The sequence below is a fragment of the Ovis aries genome, chromosome 7 (assembly GCF_016772045.2).
Source record: "Ovis aries strain OAR_USU_Benz2616 breed Rambouillet chromosome 7, ARS-UI_Ramb_v3.0, whole genome shotgun sequence".
NCBI classification, from domain to species: domain Eukaryota; kingdom Metazoa; phylum Chordata; class Mammalia; order Artiodactyla; family Bovidae; genus Ovis; species Ovis aries.
The window spans coordinates 76697802-76720248 of record NC_056060.1 but is presented as its reverse complement, the minus strand read 5'-3'; the positions used below and the strand labels follow the sequence as shown (position 1 = coordinate 76720248).

The 22447-nt window shown below is 37.4% G+C and overlaps 1 protein-coding gene across 19 annotated transcripts in view; it reads right to left on the bottom strand.

Moving 5' to 3' along the window:
• The window catches only part of GPHN (gephyrin), a 563152-nt gene that overhangs the window by 448896 nt on the left and 91809 nt on the right, over window positions 1-22447 (bottom strand). The window lies entirely within an intron of this gene.

Genomic DNA, 22447 nt, shown 5'->3' with positions numbered 1-22447 from the left:
ACAACTATATAACCAGTTAAATGATTTTGTGCTAAATTTTTAATAGCATGGGAAATGTTCATAAAGCTAAAAAAGCAAGGAACAAAGTTTGATTCCAAGTTAGTATAATAAACAGAGAAAAGAGAACTGGAAGGAAAAATATCATGTTATGATTTTTTAAATTTTCTTTGTTTTATATTTTACAGTCCTTAAATTTTCTTAAAAGTTAGAATTTTTAGAAATCCTATTCTTTTAGTTTCCACCCGCATACAAATTTGCTACCACAAAGATGTCATAGTCTATGAGATTCACAATGGTATACCATGCTTTAAAAACAATGTTTTCAATTTTTGGTGAGATACATGCTCACTGATCCTCATTTTAGCCTCATAATCCTGTTGGGCGTAACAGAACCAAATTGAACACTGGATCAAAAAACAGTTTCTTGGGGGACCAAAAAAAAAAAATTGACCAGGAACAAATACTAAGTAATCTATAACTCTTAGCTGAAAATGTTCAATTTTATTGGCCTTAGATTCAAGTCTCTGTGATCTTTAAACTTCATCTTCCACCTCTTCCTAAAATATAAGCCCCAAAAGCTTGCACATCATATTAAAATGTCTTCTTTTCTTTATTTCGGTAGTAGTAATCTGACTTCCTAATCTTAAATTTCACCTATTACTTAACTAAACTAGTTATCAGAAATAAATGTTTGTTACCATAGGCATTAAAGTGAAATTGGAATAACTTCTAAAGTTCCTTCACTAAAGATCTTATGAAGATTTAAGTAACAAGTAAAATGGAATTCCTTAAAATATACAAACAAGAATAACATTTACACTTCTAATTATATGTGTCACTTCTAATTATATTAGTCACAAAGGGTTTGTAAGTATTCATTTAATTGTTAACATTTCCTCAGGGCTTTCTATGAGATAAGAACTTTGCTAGGCATTAGAAATGTAGAAGATGAAAGCCACAGTTCTTGCATCAGCTAGTTCATACTCCAGTAGACTTCTACATATACCACCAACTATGAAGCAACTCAATTATAAGAACCCAATTATAAGAAGATCATCACAATTTTGCCTATTAAAATATTTTGGTTTAAAATAGAGCTTAAAAATTCTCTAATTTTCTGGGGTTTAAGATGCAATTAAAAGGTATAGTTTAATAAGATGTAGCTAAGGAAGACAATGAGTCTAGTATTTAAAAATATATGAGGGGGAAAATCTCTATATTTTAGCAAATTTTAATAATTACTTGAAAAAATTTTTGCTTGTTTTACTCTACAACAAAACATTCACTCTATGCAGTCCTACTTAGAAATACCCAATTAATTTTAACTAGTATTTCTCCATCTAGCTAATGTTTCTCCATCTTCCATAATGAGAAACTCACGCATTTACAACAAAACACTGCCATGTTCCTCTTACAATTAAAGGTGCTATAGTCTCACTTTCTGACATCACAAGAACAGAAGGAAAAGAGACAGTAATTGAAAAATGGTCAAAGTCATGATACAAATCCAAAAATATAGAGGCAGACTCTCTACTCTCAATTCCCTATTTCAACAATATTAGAACCAGCCATTATGTAAAAAGAGAGAACATTCTAAATTTAAGTGATTTCTTCCATCCTCACAAGCCCACTTAGTGATATTTTATTGATTTTTTAAGGCTTAGTTTAATCATGTGAATTGAATCGCCAGTCTATGTCTGACGCAGGATGCAGCATGCTTGGGGCTGGTGCATGGGGATGACCCAGAAAGATGTTATGGGGAGGGAGGTGGGAGGGGGGTTCATGTTTGGGAATGCATGTAAGAATTAAAGATTTTAAAATTTAAAAAATAAAAAACTAAAAAAAAAAATTAAATTAAAAAAAATAAAAAATAAAAAAAAATAAAGACTTAAGGCTTAGTTTAGATACTATTATTTGTATAAAACCATTCCAAGACCTCTGACATAATTCTTCTGCTGGATATCAATTATATTTTGGTGGTATTACCCCTGTACTACTTTAAAAATTACCTTGAATTTAGTTATTTTAGCAAAACACTTTACTAACCCTTTTGATAGAAAGGGACCCTAAGGGCAGGTACCATGTCTTGGTATCAGTCCTATTTATTTTAGCAGTGGATAGACTACTGCTAAGTCCATCACTCACTGATTCTGTAACACCAAGAAAGCTACATAACTCCTTTATTGCAGAGTACATCATCTACAATCACAGAATCTACGTCATAGGACTTCTGTGATGAATAAATGAATGAATATACATATTAAATGCATAGATGCACAGTCACTCCTCATTATTCATAGACTCAGTATTTGTGAATTCGCCTACTCACTAAAATTCCTTGTAACCCTAAAATCAATACTTGTACTTAGGGATTTTGCAGAAATAGGCAGAATTGAGAAAAATGTTAGTCAACTCACATGACCTCAGCTGTGGTCAAACAAGGTGATATTCTTGTTTCAGTTCACATATTGTAAACAAATATCCTTTACATGGTCTATTTTTGTGCTTTCTGTTGATGATTCATTATGTAGACTAGACTCCTTGCACACTGCTTAAGTGCTATTTATAGTGTCCAAGAGCAAGAAGGTTGTGATATGCTTCAAGGAGAAAATGTGTGTGTTGGATAATCGTCATTCAGGTATGATCCATAATGCTGCTGGATGTGAATTCAACATTTATGAATCCATTACATATTAAACAAGGTGTCTTTAAACAGAAACATATATAAAAGAAGACAACGTATTGCTCAGGTGACCAAAATGGTGTGACTGGAGACCCTCAGGAACCTATCCCTGTAATTCCTCTAGGAGCAATGGTTCAGTATCTACTAAGTCAATAAATATAGCATATTTATAGCACAAAACTACTGAAAGTTAGTTCAGTAACTACTGAAAGTTAGTTACATATTGAGAGCTCAGTAGGTATTACCATTAAATCTTTATTGCTATTTAGCACACAGTAGGTAAATTTAGCACACAGTTATTTAGAACACAGTAGGTATCGAATTGCTGCCTGAATAAAATTAAAATAAGCACCAGATAGAAAAAAAAATTCTAAATTATTTTTACAAAGCAAGTGTGACACTGATGCTGAAACTTAACAAAAACCATATAAGGAATATTACAGATCAATCACAGATATGAAAAACACATATGAAAAACAATGTAAAAATCTTAATATGTAAAAAAATCCAAAACATCTTTAAAAAATCATGAAAAAGTGGGGTATAGTTCAGATTCAACTGTACTTCAATATTAAAAAATCCATTCACAAAATCCATCATACTAACATAAATAGAAAATTATTATTATTATTATTACTAATAGAAAATTTATATATTCATCTTCATAATTGCTGGAAACTCTAGTGACAAAATTCAACATGATTCATAAAAAAAAAGGTTTAAAATAGAAATTAAGAGATATGTTCTTAACCTGAATGTGCATACATTGTGTGTGTGTATAGATATAAAGAGCCAACATTTTACTTAATGTGAAATGCTAGACACTTTTTCATTCAAAAAAGGAACAAGACAAGGATGTCTATTACCAACTCTATTAATTAACAGCATTAGTATTAAATACTAATTAGTATTTAATAGTATTTAATTAGTATTAGCATTAAAAACATACAACTAATTTATTAGTAGTATTAAACAACAGAATTAGAGAAGAAAAAATATCAGAGACCCCCCCCAAAAAAAAATAGCAAAAAGAGGTAAAGCAATCTCTATTTAGAGCATTCTATATTTGTGGTATATTACATCATAAAAATGCAAAAATAATCAGTAAAAATCTGCAACAAATCACAAGAGAACTAGTAACTAAGAAGAATGTAAAATTAACATATAGGAAGTATATAATTTCATATATATTCTCCCAAAAAACTACTTGGATAAAAAATGAAGAGAAGACTCTGCCTAAAAAGGAAAATAAGAAAACAAAAAACAAAGGCATATATATAGCACAGAAATATGTGAACTCAGAGTAAGGAAGAAAAACTTAAAAAAAAAAAAAAAAGACTTTCATCCAATGAAAGGCTTAAAAATAACAGTTACAGAAAAGCAATAAACATCCCTAGCAAATTAACCTCCTTAAAACTACTTCTAATAAAAGGAGTTTCTTCAATTAAGGGGAAAAAAAATGCACAAAATGAGCTGAGGAAATATATTTAAAAGTAATGCAACCATCAAAGATTCATGCCTCAAAAGCTTCTTAAGCTCAACATGTACAAAACTATATTAATGTCCTTCCCTCCCAAACCATTAAGAGTGTTTTGCTGAAGACCACCTAAACTATAGGGCTGGATAAAATGATCACTGAGTTTCTTCCCATTTCTCTTTTTGCCTTTGGCTTTTAGGAATGGAAGTTTGGGAGAAGGGCACCGTATCTTCTGGCTGAGAAAATTTTCCAAAGTAAGACTGTTGGGTTCAATAACATAGAACCATGAAGTGAAAGCATCAGTCTCAGTCGTGACCAATTCTTTGCAACCTCATGCTCCATAGCCCACCAGGCTCCTCTGCCCATGGGATTCTCCAGGCAAGAATACTAGAGTGGGTTGCCATTCCCTTCTCCAGGGGATCTTCCTGATGCAGGGATGGAACCCGGGTCTCCTGCAATGCAGGCAGATTCTTTACCATCTGAGCCCCACCATGAGCAAGTTAATTAATGCCTTTGTCAGAATCTCAGTATTCTTTTATGAAAAAAAAAAGGGGGGGGGCAGTTGTAAAGGATTTAACGAGACAATACAAGTAAATTACTTAGCATAGTACTCGGCACAAGAAGACGACACTATTAAAAAAAAAAGCAATAATACTCAAAAAGAATATGCCTAAGAGTTTTCCACAATAGATCAAGGACTCAATCCACAGAGACAGTAAGAACAAATGATGAACAAATAGAAATTCATACTATATGTAACATAATCCAGATACATTATACAGAAACTGTAGTACAAAAAGACAAAGAATCTTTTAAACAGCCCAAGTAAAAGGACATATCACTTAGAAATAATGACAATTAGATTGATAAAAGACTTAACAGCTCAAATGAAGCTAGAAGATAAATGTAATAATAACTTGAAAACAACCACCATTCTAAAATGCTAATTGTGTACTTTGATGAAAGAGGAAAATCTTTCCTTAGGAGCAAGGCCAAAACAAAGACATTTTCAGATAAATAATAAATGAGTTTCCAAGTTTTCAAAAAGAATTTCTCAATGAAGCATGCCAAAGAGGAGAGAATATGTCTTTAAAAGAAAGCCATAAGAAGTGAATAAAAAATGATGATAAAAAACCTCGGTTAATATAAAGGCAAACCTGAAAAACACAGTACAAAACAACAATAGTATATAAAAAAGAACTTTAAAACTGCTCAAAAAGAATAAGAACATGTCTAAGACAATGGCTGCTAAAAAATGTTCCAAAAAATTTTAATGAAAGAATGAAATACCACAAAAACCTGAAATTGAAAAGGATAAAGAAATGTAATCAAAATCAGATTTAATATAATAGGCCACATTAATAAAGGAAAAAAGAATGATTATCACAATTGATACAAAAAGAGTATCTGACAAAATCCAACACCTTTTCATGACAAACACACTCAACAAACCTGGCTTGGAAAGGAACTTACACAACATGAAAACATATTTATAAGAAATACAGTTAATATCTTTCTCAATCGTAAAAGAGTAAATGCTTTCCCTACAGATCAGGAACGTGAAAAAAGAAAGTCTATTTTAATGACTTACACTGAACACTGTACTAGAAGTTTCAGCAGGAGCAACTAGGCAAGAAAAAGAAATAAAAGGCATCCCAGCAGAAAGAACTAAAATAAAATACTATCTGTATTTATGGAAAAATGATGGTGTACCTAGAAAATACATAGGAATCCAGAATAAAATTACTGAAACTAACAAATTCAAAGAGATAAAAGACCAATATATCAAAATACACTGTACTTCTATATTCTAGCAATAAATAACCCAAAAGTGGAATCTAGCAGACAATTCTATTAACAATGGCATCAAAAAGAAAAAATAGGTTGTTTTTTAAGTAAAGACTTGTACATTAAAAACTACACAACATTTTTTTAAAGAAATCAAAATGTAACTACATGAAAAGCCATTGCACAATCATGAATTAAAAGACTCACTATTCTTAAGACAGTGCTGTGCTGTGTCACTCGGCTGTGTCCGACTCTTTCTGACTCCAGGGACTGTCAACTGCCAGGCTCCTCTGGCCATGGGATTCTCCAGTCAAGAGTACCGAAGTGGGCTGCCAGGCCCTCCTCCAGGGGATCTTCCCAACCCAGAGATCGAACCCAGGTCTCCCACACTGCAGGCAGATTGTTACCATCTGCGCCACCAGGGAAATATAATTCAAATCTACAGATTCACTACAAACCTTATCAAAATCATAACAGCCTTTTTTGTAAAAATGTAAAAGCTTATCCTAAAATTCACAGAAACTGCAAGGAACTCTGAATAATCAAAATAATCTTGAAACAGATGAGCAAATTTGGAGGATTCACATTTTCTGATTTCAAAGCTTACCAGAAAGCAATGTGGGTGCTAAGTCACTTTATTCATGTCCAGCTCTTTGTGACCCTATGGACTGTAGCCCACCTGGCTCCTCTGTCCATGGGATTCTCCAGGCAAGAATACTGGACTGGGTTGCTGTGCCCTCCTCCAGAGGATCTTCCTGACCCAGGGATTGAACCTGTGTCACTTACGTGTCTCCTGCACTGGCAGGTGGATTCTTTATCACTAGCACCACCTCAAAATCATATGTGATTGGGATAAGGATAAAAATTTGAGAGGTCAGAAATAAGCCTATATACATCTATGGTCAAAGCCAAACCATTCAATGGGGAAAGAATACTGTCTTCAACAAATGGTGCTATTACAACTATATATTCACATTTAAAATAATGAAGTTGGACCTCTACCTCATCTTATATTCAAAAATTAATTCTAAAGGTATCGTAGACAAAACTGTTAAGAAATAAACCTTTAAAACTGTTACAAGGAAACACAAGAGTAAATCTTCATGAAGTTGTATTAGGCAACAGTTACTTAAATAGGACAACACAAACACAAGCTATAAAAGAAAAAAATAGACAAATTGGACATCATTAAATTTTAATGTGTTACACTTCAAAGGATAACATCAAGAAAATGAAAAGACGACCTACAGAATGAAAGAAAGAAATTACGAATCACATATATGATGAGGGATATGAACTCTTAAAATTAAGCAACAAAAAACAACCCAATGTAAAAATGGACAGCGTGTGTGTGAGCTAAGTCACTTCAGTCGATGCCGGCTCTTTGTGACCCTATGGAGTGTAATCCTCCATGCTCCTTGTCCATGGGATTCTCCAGGCAAAAATACTGGAGTGGGCTGCCATGTCCTCCTCCATGGAATCTTCCCGACCCAGGGACTGAACCCACATCTCTTAAGTCTCCTATACTGGCAGGCAAGTTCTGTACCACTAGCACCACCTCAGTTCAGTTCAGTTCAGTTACTCAGTCGTGTCCGACTCTTTGTGACCCCATGAATTGCAGTAGAACGATCAGAGCAGTAGCTATGTGAATACTTAGATATTATGACACAAAAACTGGCTTAACTTGAATTACTGTTTTAAACTATATACAGTAGGGTCTTAAGTATTTCAAGTTTTCTACTTAAGAAAACAGGAGTGACACTGCAATGTTAAATATTTACCTGTCTGTTCTGTGACTTATCTTTCGTGATGTTTTTGAGGATTAGTTTTAGACTTTGTTCAGCTCACTTCAGTCGCTAAGTAGTGTCTAACTCTTTGTGACCCCATGAATCGCAGCACACCAGATCTCCCTATCCATCACCATCACCCAGAGTTCACTCAAACTCATGTCCATCGAGTCGCTGATACCATCCAGCCATCTCATCCTCTGTCATCCCCTTCTACTCCTAGCCCCTAATCCCTCCCAGCATCAAGTCTTTTACAGTGAGTCAACTCTTCGCATGAGGTGGCCAAAGTACTGGACTTTCAGCTTTAGCATCATTCCTTCCAAAGAACACCCAGGGCTGATCTCCTTTAGAATGGACTGGTTGGATCTCCTTGCATTTCAAGGGACTCTCAAGAGTCTTCTCCAACACCACAGTTCAAAAGCATCAGTTCTTTCGTGCTCAGCTTTCTTCACAGTCCAATTCTCACATCCATACATGACCACTGGAAAAACCACAGTCCAACTCTCACATCCATACATGACCACTGGAAAAACCACAGCCTTTGCTGGCAAAGCAATCTCTGCCTTTTAATATGCTCTCTAGGTTGGTCACAACTTTCCGTCCAAGGAGTAAGCGTTTTTCAAATTCATGGCTGCAGCCACCATCTGCAGTGATTTTGGAGCCCAAAAAAATAAAGTCTGACACTGTTTCCACTGTTTCCCGATCTATTTCCCATGAAGTGATGGGACCAGATGCCATGATCTTCGTTTTCTGAATGTTGACCTTTAAGCCAACTTTTCCACTCTCCTCTCTCACTTTCATAAAGAGGCTTCTTCGTTCCTCTTCACTTTCTGCCATAAGGGTGGTGTCATCTGCATATCTGAGCTTATTGATATTTCTCCCACCAATCTTGACTCCAGCTTGTGCTTCTTCCAGCCAGCGTTTCTCATGATGTACTCTGCATAGAAGTTAAATAAGAGGGTGACAATATACACCATTGACGTACTCCTTTTCCTATTTGGAACCAGTCTGTTTTTCCATGTCCAGTTCAAACTGTTGCTTCCTGACCTGCATACAGGTTTCTCAAGAGGCAGGTCAGGTGCTCTGGTATTCCCATCTCTTTCAGAATTTTCCACTGTGTATTGTGATCCACACAGTCAAAGGCTTGGCATAGTCAATAAAGCAGAATTAGATGTTTTTCTGGAACTCTCTTGCTTTTTCAATGATCCAGAGATTGTTGGCCATTTGATCTCTGGTTCCTCTGCCTTTTCTAAAACCAGCTTGAACATCAGGAATTTCATGGTTCACGTACTGCTGAAGCCTGGCTTAGAGAATTTTGAGCATTACTTTACTAGCATGTGAGATGAGTGCAATTGTACAGTAGTTTGAGCATTCTTTGGCATTGCCTTTCTTTGGTACTGGAGTGAAAACTGACCTTTTCCAGCCCTGTGGCCACTGCTGAGTTTTCTGAATTTGCTGGCATATCGAGTGCAGCACTTTCACAGCATCCTCTTACAGTTTTTGAAAGAGCTCAACTGGAATTCCACCACCTCCAGTAGCTTTGTTCGTAGTGATGCTTTTTAAGGCCCACTTGACTTCACATTCCAGGATGTCTGGCTCTAGATGAGTGATCACACCATCGTGATTATCTTGGTCTTGAAGATCTTTTTTGTACAGTTCTGTGTATTCTTGCCACCTCTTCTTAATATCTTCTGCTTCTGTTAGGTCCATACCATTTCTGTCCTTTATCAAGCCCATCTTTGCATGAAATGTTCCCTTGGTATCTCTAATTTCCTTGAAGAGATCTCTAGTCTTTCCCATTCTGTTGTTTTCCTCTATTTCTTTGCATTGATTGCTGAAGAAGGCTTTCTTATCTCTTCTTGCTAATCTTTGGAACTCTGAATTCAGATGCTTATATCTTTCCTTTTCTACTTTGCTTTTTGCTTCTCTTCTTTTCACAGCATTTGTAAGGCCTCCCCAGACAGCTGTTTTGCTCTTTTGCATTTTTTTTCCATGGGGATGGTCTTGATCCCTGTGTCCTGTACAATGTCACGAACCTCATTCCATAGTTCATCAGGCACTCTATCTATCAGATCTAGGCCCTTAAATCTATTTCTCACTTCCACTGTATAATCATAAAGGATTTGATTTAGGTCATACCTGAATGGTCTAGTGGTTTTCCCTACTTTCTTCAATTTAAGTCTGAATTTAGCAATAAGGCGTTCATGATCTGAGCCACAGTCAGCTCCCAGTCTTGTTTTTGTTGACTGTATAGACCTTCTCCATCTTTGGCTGCAAAGAATATAATCAATCTGATTTCGGTGTTGACCATCTAGTGATGTCCATGTGTAGAGTCTTCTCTTGTGTTGCTGGAAGAGGGTGTTTGCTATGACCAGTGCATTTTCTTGGCAAAACTCTATTAGCCTTTGCCCTGCTTCATTCCATATTCTAAGGCCAAATTTGCCTGTTATTCCAGGTGTTTCTTGACTTCCTACTTTTACATTCCAGTCCCCTGTAATGAAAAGGACATTGCTGGGGTCCAGCCCCAGTGTATGCAGGGAATTCGAAGCGGGGACGGCGTTGGCGAGGGAAAAAATTTATTTATTTATTAATATAAGATTAGATTAGGAAGAAATAGTGTAGTAGGAAAATTAAGTGGAGAAAAGAGGCTGAATAACTTGGTTAACGTGGAAAGCCAATGAAGTTCCAGACAAGGAGCTTGCACCATCTATGTTAGGACACCAGTGTCCGTTTGAATATCGGAGAGTGCCCCACCTTGGGCTCTCTCTCTTATAGATCTTAGAAGCCAGGACAAGTAAGTAGACATGGCGAGCCTCCACGCCCCAGATGGGCATTCAGCCAGAAATTAGAGTAAAGAGAAGACATGGGGAAAACCAGTCCAGCGACTTGCCCGTCCTCTATTGTTCAGAAGACCTTTTATACTTTTTGATTATACATAGAGATCAAAGGGTAACACAAAATTATGCAGCATTAGCACCCCAGACTCTTATCAAAACCAGGCTTTTCTCTCTGCATACCTAGTTGTAGACACAAGTCTTAGGTGATTTACATCATCTTCTGGCCAAAAGGGCCAATTAACATTTTACAGCCTTTTTTCTGATAAAGTTTGTCAACCAGAAGACTTATTTGTGTTGTTCTTCCCAAAGTCTGGTGCCACTCTCAGAAAGCACTAAATAAAGTTACATTCTTACATAGCAAGGACACAAGAGGAGTGCAGTGATATATAACAAAAGAAAAGTAACTCAAAAGTCTAGTGTTGCTAACATCAAAACTACTATATACCCTAAATTTTACATAATGGAAGATACAGAGTCATGCAGGGGCAGCAGTCCTGACCCTTTCTGTATATCTTTTTGTATACAAAAGGTGATTTACATTATCGTCCGGCCAAGAGGCTTGCTAACACTTTTTGGCTCTCTTCCTTAATGAATGTTAATCTCATTTCCCCTGAAGTGTTTTTCTTCAAACTGCATCTCCTTAAAGCACTAAAGTTACATCTCTATAGAACAAAGGCACAGTGGGTTAACAAAGAAGATACTTAACTCAAAGATCTAATGTTGCTACTTGTTTTTTCTATATACCAATTATATCAACAAATAAAAGATATGAAAATTTGGCAGCCAGTATTGGCTCAACAAATGAAACCTTTAATCAGTCCTATTCTAATGATTTTGACTCCTCGGAAGCCCCTACATTTCTAGGATGTTTTAAGTTTCCTGTGCCTCCCGCGGTCGGGGGCCGCAAACAATCACATGCGCAGCTGTACGAGTCCTGCAGGCAGGCTAGAAAGCCATCAGAGGGGTTTTTGGATTGAAACACTCGTATTATGCCCAGGAGATTTATTATCTAAAAGCTCTAATTTTTTCCAGAAAAAGGTGGTGGGGGGACAGCCCCCTGTTAATGACAGAAGAGTAGGTGGAAAACATAACACCGTAAAGCAGGCAGACTCTGGTCTTGGGGGTTGAATGCTCAGGAAATTCCAGGGGGAACCCCTGAAGCCTGATCACGTCCTTGCGTTTTGTCAGGCTTCCTTCCGCATGACCTTGTCACGGGCGGGATTCCTCACACTGGCCCCTGGCAGGACATTATATGAAAAGGACAAAATCTTTTAGAACTAACACCCAGCAATCTTGATTGCAGCTTGTGCTTCTTCCAGCCAGCGTTTCTCATGATGTACTCTGCATAGAAGTTAAATAAGCAGGGTGACAATATACGTTCAACTTCAGCTACTTCAGCGTTACTGGTTGGGGAATAGTCTTGGATTACTGTGATACTGAATGGTTTGCCTTGGAGATGAACAGAGATCATTCTGTCGTTTTTGAGATTGCATCCAAGTACTGCATTTCAGACTCTCTTGTTGACCATGATGGCTACTCCATTTCTTCTAAGGGATTCCTGCCTGCAGTAGTAGATATAATGGTCATCTGAGTTAAATTCACCCATCCCAGTCCATTTTAGTTCACTGATTCCTAGAATGTCAACGTTTACTCTTGCCATCTCCTGTTTGACCACTTCCAATTTGCCTTGATTCATGGACCTAACATTCCAGGTTCCTATGTAATATTGCTCTTTACAGCATCGGACCTTGCTTCTATCACCAGTTACATCCACAACTGGGCATTGTTTTTGCTTTGGCTCCATCCCTTCATTCTTTCTGAAGTTATTTCTCCAATGATCCCCAGTAGCATACTGGGCACCTACTGACCTGGGGAGTTCCTCTTTCAGTATCCTATCATTTTGCCTTTTCATACTGTTCTGACAGAATGTGGTCTACTGGAGAAGGGAATGGCAAACCACTTCAGTATTCTTGCCTTGAGAACTCCATGAATAGTATGAAAAAGCACCACCTAGTAAGCCAAAAAATGGCCAGAGGACTAACTAAAAGTACATCATAGATCTAAATGTATAACATAACACTATAAATATAAAACTCCTAGAAGTTACATAAGAGAGGAACTCTTACAACTCAAAAATTTAAAAAAAAAAAAAATCCCAGTTAAAATAGGGCTTCCCAGTGGCTTAGCAGGTAAAGAATTCCCTGCAATGCAGGAGATATAGGAGATGCAGGTTTGATCCCCTGATGAGGAAGATCCCTTGGAGGAGGAAATGGCAACCCACTCCAGTATTCTTGCATGGAAAGTTCCATGGACAGAGGAGCCTGGTGGGCTATAGTCCACGGGGTCTCAGAGTCATACATGACTGAGCACATAGCACACATGAAGACCTTAATGACACCTAACCAAAGAAGATATACAAGTACAAAATTATCATGTGAAGAGATATTCATCATCATATGTCTTTAGGGATTTGAAAAATGAAATAACAGAAAGACACCACTATATACCTAATAAAATGGCCAAAATCTAAAACAGTGATACTTTCAAATACTGGCAAGGATGTGGACCAAAAGGAACTCTCATTCATTCCAGGTGGTAATGCAAAATGGTACAGCCACTTCGGAATGCAGTTTGGTGATTTCATACAAAACTAAACATACTTTTACCATACAGTCCAGTAACTGCACTTCTTGGTATTTACCCAAACAAGCTGAAAATGTATACCCACACAAAAACCTGCACGTGAATGATTAAAGCAGATTTACTTATCAATGCCAAAACTGTGATGCAACCACGATGTCCTTCAGTAAGTGAATAGATAAATAAACCTGGTATATCCAGATACTAGAATATTACTTAGTGCTAAAAATAAATGAGACACAAAGCCATTTAAAAAAAACGCACACACAGAAGAAACTTAAATACATATTACTAAGTGAAAGGAGCCAATCTGAAATGGCCAGACAACATACGATTCCAACTTTATGACACTCTGGAAAAAGTAAACTGATAGTGACAGTAAAAGGATAAGTGGTTGCCAGAGACTAGGGGAGAGTGGCACAAGTAGGCAGAGCACAGAGGGGCCGAGTGACACCACTCTGTATGATTTTAAAATGGTGAATATGTCATTATACATTTGTCAAAATCCATAGGACATACACCACCAAGAATAATAAAGCCTAATCTAAACTATGACTTCGGGTGATAATAATGTGTAAATGTAGTTTCATTATTTTTAACAAATGTACTACTCAGGTATGGGACTTTGATAATGCGGAAGGCCATATGTGTATGTACACACACACACACACACACACACACACACACACACACAAATGTATATAGGGGCAGAAGTAATATGAGGAATCTCTGCTGCTGCTTCTCAATTTTGCTGCAAACTTAAAACTGCTCTAAAAAAGTATATTGTTAAAAGTACGCAAGAGGACATGAATATATAGTTCTCAAAAGAAGATATTAAAATGGCCAGTAAGTACATGATAGGATGCTCAACACTGTTAGTCCTTAGGGAAATACAATTCAAAACAATGAGATATCAGAGGATGACTAAAATAAAAAAGATACAGCAAGTCCTGACAAAGATGTAGAGTAACTGGAATCCTCAAACATTTACTAGTGGGACAGTCAAATGATGCAGCTCCTTCAGAATGTTTGGCACTTTCTTAAAAAATTAAACAAAGCTTAAAGTGGGCTTCCCTGGTGGCTCAGACGGTAAAGTGTCTGCCTGCAATGCGGGAGACCTGGGTTCGATTCCTGGGTCGGAAGATCCCCTGGAGAAGGAAATGGAAATCCACTCCAGCACTCTTGCCTGGAAAATCCCATGGACGGAGGAGCCTGATAGGCTACAGTTCATGGGGTTGCAAAGAGTTGGACACAACTGAGCGACTTCACTTTCACAGTATGACATAGCAATTCTACTGGTAGGTAACAATATTTACTCACAAGAAATGAGAACATGTCCATAGAAAAACTTGTATATCAATCCTCTTACCAGCATAACTTATAATACTCTACGAGTGGAAACAACCCTCCATCAATGGATCAATGGATAAGCAAAAGGTAGCATATTCATAAAATGGGATGTTATTTGGCACTGAAATGAAGTATTCATATATGATACAACATGAATAAACCCTAAAAGCATATGCTAAGGGGGACAGGCCAGACAGAAAAACACATACTGTATACAATCCCATTTACATGCAATGTCTAGAAGAGTCAAATCTATATAGAAAACAGATTAGTGGGTGGCTAGGAAGTGACGTGAGGAGAAAACAGAGTGACTGCTAGTGAAATACAAGATTTCTTTATGGGGTGATGAAAATGTTCTGGAAGTAAGAAGAGTGGTAGCAGCTATACAAGTCTGTCAATATACTTAATACCACATACTTATTCAAAGAAGACAGAATCCACTAACCACAAAATTAACAAGCACACTAAAAAGGCAGCTTGTTACCATGTCATCAAATTACCTTTACCCTAGTTATCAAATTTTCTTGCTTCCCAGAAACAAACAGCATTTCACTTCGAGGGAATGTGCTAACAAAAGGTTTTGTTCTTTAATTAAAACATTACCAGTATCTTTTATCAGGTCCACTATGAAATTATTTTGCTAATCCAGTATCATACACACTTCAGCTCTATAATAAAATACAACAAAAATACATAGATGGCTGAAAATACAGAAATGAATTAACAACTAAATATTTATCTGGTTTCAGAATAATTTGCTCTAATGGCACACTCCAAAATAATATGGTTTTAAAGGGTGTCACAGGAAAATGAAGCTTGCTTTTAATTATTATATAGTCTTGCTATTAAAAAAAATTTTAGTACTTTCTATTTTTAAAAAAGAACTATAAGCAAATTTAACAAAGGAGAATAAATAAATCTAATGACCAATACTGCTAAACATAAATCCATCACAAGAAACCTCATATCCTCATTTACAACACTACTACCTTCTTAAATTATTTTTTTTAAGCTTTAGGATTTCAGTTTGGGCACAACTGCATGCACTCATCTATCCATGCTTCTGCAAGCTTAGAACAACTTAAAAACCAGGAAACAGTATATGAGACAGCCACAGAAAAGTCTTGAAAGATGGGGGGAAAAAAGGCAACTGGCTAGGGATCCCAGAACTTGAGAAATAATGCAGGAGTTAAGCACTGCTCAATCTATCACCTAACTAAAAAAGGCACCCAAGCCTTGATGTTATCTAAACCAACACTCAAAGGTAAAAAAGCAGCCCAGGTAGGTTGAGAAACACCTTTGTTATTGTCCAGTCTCTAAGTCTTGGCCAACTCTTTGTGACCTCATGGACCGCAGCACTCCACACTTCCCTGTGCTCCACCATCTCCCAGAGTTTGCTGAAACTCATGTCCATTGAGTGGGTGATGCTATCTAACCATCTCATCCTCTGCCACCTTCTTCACCTTTTGCCTTCAGTCTTTCTCAGCATCAGGGTCTTTTCCAGTGAGTCAGGTCTTTGCATCAGGTGGCCAAAGTACTGGAGCTTCAGCTTCAGCATCAGTCTTTCAAATGAATATTCAGGGTTGATTTCCTTTATGACTGCTGTCCAAGGGACTCGAGCTCTAGCAAAAGCACCAACTGGGATGGTGTGGGAGTCTTGCCAGCAGCAGGCAGAGAGGGGAAGAGTATTCTGTCCCCATAGGACTGACCTCTACCTCTGACCTAGGAGATCCAGACCAAGAACATTCATTCGACACCTGAGGATGGCCCCAATAAGGACCAAACAGAACGCACGGAAGTACCGGGTAAAAGGAGAGATCAGAATAGCATTATAAAAACTCTGAGCATAAATTGTCATTGAAACCACAGCTCCCAAAAGTAGGCCAAGACCTACACAATAAAACTGTCAGAGTGTGTCTGCTTACTAAATTAGAAGATTTAAACAGAATCCACATCAACAACCAACATTCATAGGACATAATCAAAAAACAATCCCCATACCAATATTGGATTTTCGTTCCACTCCCAAAGAAAGGCAATGCCAAGGAATGCTCAAACTACCACACAACTGCACTCATCTCACACACTAGCAAAGTAATGATCAAAATCCTCCAGGCCAAACTTCAACAGTACATGAACCATGGACTTCCAGATGTTGAAGCTGGATTTAGAAAAGAGAGAGGAACCAGAGATCAAATTGCCAACATCCACTGGATCATTGAAAAAGCAAGAGAATTCCAGAAAAACATCTATTTCTGCTTTATTGACTACACGAAAGCCTTTGACTGTGTGGATCACAACAAACTGTGGAAAATTCTTTAAGAGATGAGAATATCAGACCACCTGACCTACCTCTTGAGAAATCTGTATGCAGGTCAAGAAGCAACAGTTAGAACTGGACATGGAACGACAGACTGGTTCCAAATTGGGAAAGGAGTACGTCAAGGCTGTATACTGTCACCCTGCTTATTTAACTTACATGCAGAGTACATCATGAGAAATGCTGGACTGAATGAAGCACAAGCTGGAATCAAGATTGCAGGGAGAAATACCAATAACCTCAGATATGCAGATGACACCACCCTTATGGCAGAAAGTGAGAAACTAAAGAGCCTCTTGATGAAAGTGAAAGAGGAGAGTGAAAAAGTTGGCTTAAAGCTCAACATTCAGAAAACTAAGATCACGGCATCTGGTCCCATCACTTCATGGCAAATAGATGGGAAAACAGTGGAAACAGTAGCAGATTTTATTTTGGGGGGTACCAAAATCACTGCAAATGGTGACTGCAGCCATAAAATTAAAAGATGCCTGCTCCTTGGAAGAAAAGTTATGACCAACCTAGACAGCTTATTAAAAAGCAGAGACATTACTTTGCCAACAAAGGTCCATCTAGTCAAAGCTATGGTTTTTCCAGTAGTCATGTATGGATGTGAGAAGAAAGAAACTTGGGACTGTAAAGAAAGCTGAGCACTGAAGAGTGATGCTTTTGAACTGTGGTATTGGAGAAGACTCTTGAGAGTCCCTTAGACTGCAAGGAGAGCCAACCAGTTCGTCCTAAAGGAAATCAGTCCTGAATATTCGTTGAAAGGACTGATGCTGAAGCTCCAATACTTTGGTCACCTGATGTGAAGAACTGACTCATTTGAAAAGATCCTGATGCTGGGAAGGATTGCAGGCAGGAGGAGAAGGGGATGACAGAGGATGAGATGGCTGGATGGCATCTCCGACTCAATGGACATGAGTTTGAGTCAACTCCGGGAGTAGGTGATGAACAGGGAGGCCTGGCATGCTGCTGTCCATGCAGTTGCAAAGAGTCAGACACGACTGAGCGACAGAACTGATACCAAGATTAAAGGAAAATCAAAACATTCGTGAGAATAAAAATCAACAAACACCATCAGGAATCAGATGCTGGAATTATGAGACAAGGATTTTAAATCAGCCATCATAAAAATTCTTCAACAATCACAAACATTCTTTGAACTCTTACCAAATATAAGATATGGGGGAAAAATCAAATATAAATTATAGAACTCAAAAAATATAGTGACCAAAATTTTAAAACTCATTGGGTACATTTGATAAAATGAACATGAGAGTGGAAAGAATCAGTGAACTTAAAACAATAGAAATTAAGCTGTCTGAATAGAGGAAAAATAGATTTAAAAAACCATATACACAGAGACTGAAGAACTTGTGGACCTACATCAAAAGACCTAAATTCATATCATTGGGGGAAGAAAAGAAAAAGGCTGAGAAGAATTTACAGAAATACTGGGAGAAAACTTTCCATTTGACAAAAGACATAAGCCTACCAGCCAAACCCCCAAAATATTCCAAGTCAAGCCACATCAGGATAATGTCCCCAAATCCATTTCAAGTCATGTTATAATTAAACTTCTAGAAACAAAAGCCAAAATCTTAAAATCAGAAAAACAAATACTAAATACTGGAGAGGACATAGGGAACCCTCCTGCACTGCTGGTAGAAACGTATATGGATGCAGCCATTAAGGAGAACAGTAGAAAGGTTCCTCAAAAAACTAAAAACAGAGTTGCCATATGATCTAGCAATTCCACCCCTGGGCATATATCTGGGAAAGACAAACACTGTAACTCAAAAAGAAACATGCACCCCAATGTTCACAGCAGCACTATGTACAATAACTGAGACATGGAAGCAACCTAAATGTTCATCAACAGATAAGTGGATAAAGAAGGTGTGGTGTGTGTGTGTGTGTGTCTGTGTGTGTGTGTGTAAGATGGAATATTACATACATAATGGAACATTACTCAGCCACAAAAAAAATAATGAAATAATGCCATCTGCAGCATCATGGATGGACCTAGAGATTATCATACTAAATAAGGCAGACAGAGACATATAATCATATGGTATTACTTATATGTGGAATCTAGACAAAATGTTAGAAATGAACTTATTTACAACAGAAATAGATTCACAGACACAGAAAGAAAACTGATGGTTATCAAAGGGGATAGTGGGGAAAGGGGGATGAGAGATAAATTAGGAGTTCAGGGTTAACATATACATACTACTAAAACAGAGAAGGCAATGGCACCCCACTCCAGTACTCTCGCCTGGAAAATCCCATGGACGGAGGTGCCTGGTAGGCTGCAGTCCATGAGGTTGCAAAGAGTCAGACACGACTGAGCAACTTCTTTCGCTTTTCACTTTCATTCATTGGAGAAGGAAATGGCAACCCATTCCAGTGTTCTTGCCTGGAGAATCCCAGGGATGGCAGAGCCTGGTGGGCTGCCATCTCTGGGGTCGCACAGGGTCAGACACGACTGAAGCAACTTAGCAGCAGCAGCATACATAACACAGACAAAAAAGGACCTACTGTATAGCACAAGGAACTATATTCAATATCTTGTAATAATCCAAATTGAAAAGAATCTAAAAAAGAAATATATATATATATATACACATACGGAATCAATTTGCTATACACCTGAAAATGTTATACAGAACAGCACCAACTCCAGCGACACTGGATTTCTAACCTGACATCATGGAAACCTGAAGGAAATGGCATAATGTTTTTCAAACGTGGAATGAAAAGAAATATCAACCACAAATTCTATATTCAGCAAAAATATCCTGCAGAAATTAATGAGAAATAAATTCTCAGACAAACTTGTCACTAGCACATATACCTTTAAGGAATGATTAAAGTTAAATTCTCTAAATAGAGGTCTTAGAAGATTAGAAAGGAAAGTGACAGGAGTAAATATTAACAGACTATCTTCCTCATATATTTACAAAATTATATTTGATGGCAAAGCAAAAATTATAACACAATCTAAAGTGCTTAATACAAGTAAAGGAAATAATTATAACAATCATATTTTAAATATAAATAAATGGAAATAAATTTATATTTATATTATAAATATAAATAAATGGTCTAAATGGGAGTAAAGTTTCCCACATTTTGCTTGAAATGGTAAAATAGTGATACCTACCAGTAGATTATGATAAATTATGTACATTTATGTTACTACCTATAACAGCTCACTAAGCTTTCTTTCTTACTAGGAAAACTATACAAAAGCTATAGTTTTGGTTTTGGAGGGACTATATGTATAACTATATACATATTATAATTAAAATTATACAAAATGTTCAAGTAATCCATAAGAAAGTCAAGAAAAGAGAACTAAGACAACGAGAAACAAAAAGATCAAACAGAAAACAAATAATAAAACGGCAGACTTAAGCCCTTACAAATCAATAATCACTTTAAATGTAAACAGTTCAAACACATACATACAAAGGCAGAAATTGGCCAAGTGGATTTAAAAAACACAACTGAACTATACACTGTATACAAGAAACTCACTTCAAACATAATATAAAAAGGTTAAAAGAAAATGATGGAAATGTCATGCAAACATTAAAAACAGAAAAAACAAAGATAGATATACTATTTTCAGATAAACTTTGGAGCAATAAAAATTACTAGAGACAAAGCATGATCTTACCTTATCATAACAGATCAACCCACCACCAAAAAGACACAGGAATCTTAAATGTGTGTGAATCAAATGACAGAGCTTCAAAATATATAAAACAAAAACTGGGAACTGAAAGGACAGACAGACATAGCCACATTTTAGTTGAGGACTTCAACATCTTACTTGCAGCATATGAAAGTACTACCACACAGGAAAATCAGCAAAAATATGAAGGAACTGAACTGTACTACATGACCAAGAAATAGTATCTAAATAATATTTATAGACCACTCAATCTAATAACAGAATAAACATATTTTTCAAGTTCCCAGGGAATAATCACCAAGATAAACCATATTCTGGATTATAAATCTCACAAAGCAAAATGACTGATATACACAGTATGTTTTCTGACTATAACTGAATCAAACTAGAAAACGATAACAACAATAAAAACTCCAAACTGTTGAAATTAAAGAACATACTCCTAAATAACTCAGGAATGAAAAAACTCTCAAAGGAATTAAAAAAATACATAGAACTAACTAAAAATGAAGATACAATTTATTAAGTAATCAGTACAGTTAGAGTAGTACCAAGAGGAAAATGTACAACATTAAAATGCTTATATCATAAAAAGCATACCTTGAATCAGTAAAGCAAGCATGTACTATGTAAAGAAACAAACAACCAAGAAGATAAAATGTACCCAAAGCAAGCAGAAGAAAAGTGAAGTCGCTCAGTTGTGTCCGACTCTTTGCGACCTGTGGACTGTAGCCCACCAAGCTCCTCCGTCCATGGGATTCTCCAGGCAAAAATACTGGAGTGGGTTGGCATTTCCTTCTCCAGGGGATCTTCCCAATCCAGGGATCAAACCCAGGTCTCCCACATTGCAGGCAGACGCTTTAACCTCTGCACCACCAGGGAAGCCCTTAAATACAAGAATTCAAGTACTAACATCAAAGATTTCAAGGGAAGAAAGGAAGCCAGGTTGAAAGAAGAAGGGGAAGGAGGTGGGAGGGGGGATGGTGCGAAAGGGGTGGCCTTACAGACGTCTCCTGCCACCTACAGATGCCCAGGCGTTATGGGACTTTTCCTTGGGCCTCCAGAGAAGGGAGGACTGGAACTCGGCTCTACTAGAAATCAGACCAGACTAGAACCAGAATTCGAGTTCTCTGCCAAGAGGAGGTGATCAGTCTCCAATTCTCAGGTCAGGCTGAGGGCCCTTCGACCAGATTCCTGCATCTAGGACCGGGGGACTAGAAAAACAGAGAAGGATAGGAAGGGTTAAGGAGAGGAAAGAAGAGAGGGAAGGGGAGAGAGATCAATAAAGTCTCTTGTTCCTTACGGGTCGGGGCACTCTGGCCAGTTGTCCGCGTCAGGAGACCAGGGACAAAAGGATTCCAGTTGCGGCCACTGGGTCTGGTCCATTGGCAGGCAAGCTGGCCCCTGAGTACCCCGAGTGGTCAGGATGTCAGTCTCAGCGAAGAAGAGTCTCGCCAGAGTTGCCATTTTGCAGGAAGGCGGACCCCTTCCAGGGCCCAGAACTGGGCTCTTGTCTAACACTCGGAAATGAGTTGTCCGAGGAGACACATCTGCTGACAAAGCAAGAGATTTTATTGGGAAAGGGCACCCGGATGGAGAGCAGTAGGGTAAGGGAACCCAGGAGGAAGAAAACCATAAAAGCAAAAATTAACAAAATTAAAATCTGAAAAACAATAAAGAAAATCAATGGAATAAACAGCCGGTTCTTTGAAAAGTTTTAAAAATTTTAAAACTTGTAGCAAAACTGACAAGAAACGCGGAAGATCAGTTCAGTTCATCAGTTCAGTTGCTCAGTCGTGTCTGACTCTGCAACCCCATGGACTGCAGCATGCCAGGCCTCCCTGTCCATCACCTACTCC